This window comes from Neomonachus schauinslandi, chromosome 3, assembly GCF_002201575.2.
Source record: "Neomonachus schauinslandi chromosome 3, ASM220157v2, whole genome shotgun sequence".
Lineage (NCBI taxonomy): Eukaryota > Metazoa > Chordata > Mammalia > Carnivora > Phocidae > Neomonachus > Neomonachus schauinslandi.
The window spans coordinates 88947828-88953396 of NC_058405.1; the positions used below are offsets into that span (position 1 = coordinate 88947828).

At 40.0% G+C, this 5569-nt stretch overlaps 1 pseudogene; it reads left to right on the forward strand.

The window, feature by feature from the left end:
* Positions 1-528: 528 nt before the first annotated feature.
* On the forward strand, positions 529-4891 carry LOC110585720 (annotated as a pseudogene).
* The last annotated feature ends 678 nt before the right edge of the window (positions 4892-5569 follow it).

Consider the following 5569-nt stretch of genomic DNA (forward strand, 5'->3'; position numbering starts at 1 on the left):
AGTACATAAATGCCAGTGGACAATCAAAAGATGGCTTGTCTTCTCGAAGTGAGACCCTCTGCTACAGTGAATGCCTTCTGATGGACATTTACAAGGAACATGCATATCTTTAGAAGCTATGTCCACTCTAAGTAGTCTGTTTACATACCATTCCCTCAGATCCCTTTGTCAGCCATTTCCCAATCTTGTTTTATCTGAGTCAGTAGACAACTATGAATCAGAGTAGATCCATGCACCCAGATTCTATCTCCTTCCATGAAAAGTAGACAAAAGGATACATTGCCTGAATTTCCATTCACTTAGTGGACGTTCTTCCATTACTATCTTTGAGGACCATCCATGAGTGGAATTATAGACATGCAGAAGAATGCTCTTCTAGCTGCTGTCAGCATTTCATTCAGACAGAGCATCTGTATTCTCTAACTAGTGTATTAGTTGTGTTTTTCTGTAATAAAACTGCAAAACAAATAAACCAAATATCCCTCAGGCTTGCATCAAGAAACATTATTCACTCAAGAAATGCAAGAAATGGCTGATCTGTCTGGCGCAGAGGGAGCTGGTTACACAGGTGTGTTCACTTAGTGAAATTCATTGATACTTATAATTATGATGTAAACAAATTTTGGAAGGAAAGTTAAATTTCAATAAGAGTTCTGCTTTAAATTCCATAAGTAGGCATAACAAAAGAAATAGAAAAACAACAAACATTGAGCTCACTCCAAAGAGAAGCTCACCCATGTAATTTGAAAGATATATTCATTGTATTATACTCATGAAAAGAAAAAAAGAAATAGCATTAACTGGAAATAGATTTCCCACCAATCTGGAAATTATTTTATTTTATTTTATTTTATTTTATTTTATTTTATTTTTATTTTATTATTCTCCAGGCAAATTAATGCCAACACTTCAAAAGAAAGGGGAATGAGGTAAAATAGGTGGCTTCTTGGTGAAACAGCAACACCAAACAGGAGACTCTCAAATGATTTTTTCGCCCTGCTCCACACAGAGATGCCTGGCTAGGGCACAGGGGCACTAAAGTCAACCTAAGTTGTGCTCACCAAGTCATGTGCCTTGGTATGGGTCTAATTCTGCCCTCTAGAGGAAAGCGATCTTTTTTTTTTTTTTTTCTTTTTCCTAATTCATAGTAGATATATCCCAGCAGAACCCATAATCTTTACATGGCACTCTGAGTCTAGCAGAAGACTTTGTAAACTGTACTGTTCCTTTTTCATCGATGAGCTAGGGAATTTGCATGGTGGGGCATTTTCCAATGGGCCACTTGGTCCTCAATTCCTCATGTAATACTGAGCTTAAAATGTTTCCTTAAAAGCAAAAATTGCATCCATCTGAGGCTATGGATTTTAGAAACTATAGCTATTGTAAACTTGATGATGGTGCTTCCAGAAACATTTCTGTTTTAGAAAAGTCAAGAATGCCATCAATATTGTAATGAGAGTCTCATTACTGCCTCATGAAATATTTCCTTGTTGAGAGTCTCTAAGGCAGAATTAGATGTTTCAGATAGCCAGACATCTTGGGATACCTTTCTCAAGGAGCAAATATGCAACAAAAGACTGCAGTAATGTCTATGCTAATTATTAGGGAACAATAACGTGGGTTAATTAAGATTAATTAGCAGGGAGCACTAACTTAGATTAAGGAATGGAAACTGACATCAATTAGCTATATACTCAGTATCAGGAACTGTGCTTTCACATCCATTTTCTCACTGAATCATCTCAACACTTCTGCTTTTATTTATTCCCAACAAAATCCCTGCACATTTTGCTAGTATTATTCACATTTTACAGATGAGGGAACTGTGCCTAGATAGTCTAAAGAGATCCCTAAGGTAACACAGAGCATATAGAGTGTATAGGACAGCCCATGGTGCAAAATAGTGTCTGTCTCCTTCAAATCACTTTCCCTCTTGCAATTTTTTTTATGATATCATACAGCACTTTTTTTTTTTTTTTTACTGGAGTACCTTCAGTGGTGTATGCCCTCACTCCCATACACATACACATGTTCAATGGTAGGCTACTTCTCTCATTGCTCTCATCTTAGAGTAACACTAGAGTTAGCAATTTTTGCACACACACCGGCTGGCAGTAAAACAAGGAAGCTTCTGAACATGCTGGGTGGTAAATGAAAACCATTTTAGGCTTAAAAACACTCCACGCATGGAGATAACAGTCTGTACAGATGATTCTTTGTTCTTTGCTTCTTCATTCTGCCCTTCTTCCTGACCAAATTTTTTTCTATCCTGGGCCAAAAATTATTTGTTTGAACTCTGCCCCTACTTTGATTAGCATTGCCCTTGAAAGTATTGGTCACCCGTTAATCACAGGCATGGTTACTGGCCCTTGGCAACTTATTCTTTACTTGATTTTCACAAGGGCAAAGCAAAAGAGAGAGAGAGGGAGACAGAGAGAAAGGAAAATTCAGTGAGCATCTCCAGTTCTTTTATTAATATTAACTCTAGGAGGTAATAGGACAAGTCAAATTCATGCACCTGCTAATTGGTCCAGGCAGAGAGTCTACATTTCTTACTTGAGGACACTTGGTTACGCAGAAAAAGTTCATATTTCAGCAGGACTATAATCAATATATCACCTATATTAGCCTCATGTCAACACACAAGAGTTCATTATTAAGCAGATTCTGAAGGGTTCACTGAATATTGCACTTTGAAATGTATGTCTGGTGCCTGGGAGCAATTTCCAGCTGGCCTTCTGGGAACTAGGACACACTTAAAAGGATTTAGGAGTAGAAATCTTTCACTTAAGAAAATCCATTTCAGCAATTCGCACATTAAGGGAACGGGAAATGTTTCTTTACCAATTTCACTGCCATTGGTTGGGGGAATCCTCCAGTAAAACACAGGCAATTTTATTCTAGTTATTATAGCAATAGATGTATGAGTGGGCGCTTTGTTCTCTCCCACCCTCTCGCAATTATGGAACTGCTCAATCCATCATAGCGATTGTTTATTACGTGCATATTCCAAGGGCAATTCTTTTACTGAATAACAGTAGCCAATGACTACTGAGTACCTAGTGAGTGTTTGCCAAGAACTTTAAAAATGTTTCATGTTGGGGCACCTGGGTGGCTCAGTCGGGAAGCCTCAGGTCATGATCCCAGGGTCCTGGGATGTAGCCCATGCATCTGGCTCCCTGATCAGTGGGGAGCCTGCTTCTCCCTCTCCCTTTGCTGCTCCCCCTGCTTGTGCTCTCTCTCTCTCTTTCTCTGTCAAATAAATAAATAAAATCTTTGAAAAAAAAATTAAATGCTTCATGTTATTTAACCCTCACAACAAAGGAGGTAGTTGCTCTGTGTGTCATATATAGGCATGGGAAATTGGAAAGGTTAAGGGACCGAAATTTACATAATTAAAATGACCCAAGATTGGATTTTCATCCAATATGTCTCACTCTAAAACATTATTGTGTTACCAAAAGGATATATATTTGTTTATTTTTTATTTCTTATTTTTATTTATTTATTTATTATTTATTTATTTATTTATTTATTTTTGAGAGAGAGAGAAAGAGAGAGCGAACACAAGCAGGGGGATGGGGCAGAGGGAGAGGGAAAGAGAGAATCTTAAGCAGGCTCCCTGCTCAGCACAGAGCCCAAGGCTGTGCTCTATCTCATGACCCTGAGATAATGACCTGCACTGAAATCTGAAGTCGGATGCTTAACTGACTGAGCCATCCAGGGGCCCCACCAAAAGGATATATTAATAGTTAATATTTTTGCATGCCAAACACTATTATAAGTATTTTAATATATTAACTAATAATTTTAATTATTCAAATTATCAGTGAAGCAAACAGTAAAAATAATGGAACTAGTTCCAAGAGCATTTGAGGAGGAACTGGGGATTTGCAGCATTATACCCCCCCAAAGAAAAGAATGTTAGAATAAACCTGGGTAATCCCACATAAAATACAATCTTGGGGTTTGTATTTATGACTGAAACTTGTAAGTTAGCATGCAACTTCGCAACGCTGAGCTCTAATCAGATTGTAAATTACAAAATCTGAGCCACATACATTCTTCTAGAGCAATAATCTTTTTGGGGGCCTGCTAAACAGAAAACCATCTGATATTTATTTTTTTTCTCTTCAAGATTTTATTTAAATTCCAGTTAGTTAACTTACAGTGCGATATTAGTTTCAAGTGTACAATATAGCGATTCAACACTTCCATACATCACCCAGTGCTCAGCACGACAAATGCCCTCCTTAATCCCCATCATCACCTCTTTCCCCCATCCTCCACCCAAATGTTCATTGACTGATGAATGGATAAAGAAGATGTGGTATTTATATATATATGGTGTGTATATATATAATATCACTCAGCCAGAAGAAAGAATGAAAGGTTGTCATTTGCAATGATGGAAATGGTCTTCCAGTCTTCCCCAACAATGTTGTCTTCGTCACGGGTAACTATGTGCTGGATCGAGATGAGTTGGTGGAGGCCCAAACACCCGAGTATGATGTGGTGCTCTGCCTCAAGCCTCACCAAATGGGTGCATCTGAACTGGGGAGATGAGGGGCTAAAGCGCATGTTTCGCCGGATCTATCGGCATCTACATCCTGAGGGCATCCTGGTCCTAGAGCCCCAACCTTGGTCATCCTATGGCAAGAGAAAGACTCTCACGGAAACAATCTATAAGAACTACTATCGAATCCAGCTGAAGCCAGAGCAGTTCAGTTCCTACCTGACATCCCCAGAGGTGGGCTTCTCCAGCTATGAGCTTGTGGCTACACCCCACAACACCTCCAGAGGCTTCCAGCATTCTGTGTACCTGTTCCACAAGGCCCGTTCCCCCAGCCACTAAGTGGCCCCCTGAACAGAAGGTGTGAAGAAGCTGCCCACTGCTCTTAAGGACCTGGGGGGAAAGGAAAGTATCCCAAGGTCTTTCCTTTTTGGCTCCAAAAAATAATTTCCTTTCATGGATCTGCAAAGAACGCTTTTCCTATGTTGCTGCGCCAGCCTCCTCCCTACACTTCTGGCACCCTAAGCCGCAAGCCCAGCTGTGCTGGAGTTACCTGCATCTTCCTCTCTCCCCCAGCTCACTGGGCTAGATGGCATGGATTGTTTGCTGACCTCTGTTCTCCTCGGGTGTGTGGGGGGGGCGGGTATCAAGTTCTCTAGCCTTTTCCTCCTGTTCTCCAAAGGAGGTTTCCATTTCTCCTCAGCCCTTGTCCCTAGCTGCGTTTCAGCGACCACAGATAAATGGACTGAGGGTTAAGAGGGGGAAGTTTGGCAGGGAGGCATCCAGGTACTGTGAAAATCCTTCCCTCTGCTGACCCCCACTGGGAGAGGGGGGTTGGGTTTGGAATGTAAGAACAGCACAATAAATTTGATGTTTAGGGCAGTGGCCCCCACAAAAAAAAAAAAAAGCATTTTTAAAATGATGCTTTTCTAAGAGGATTACGCTAAGTGAAAACCATCTGATATTTAAAGGGTATGCTCCCAACAATCCACTTTATTTCCAAATTTGGGATAATTTTTCTTAAGAATTTTCAGAAGTAATGATGATGGTAATCAT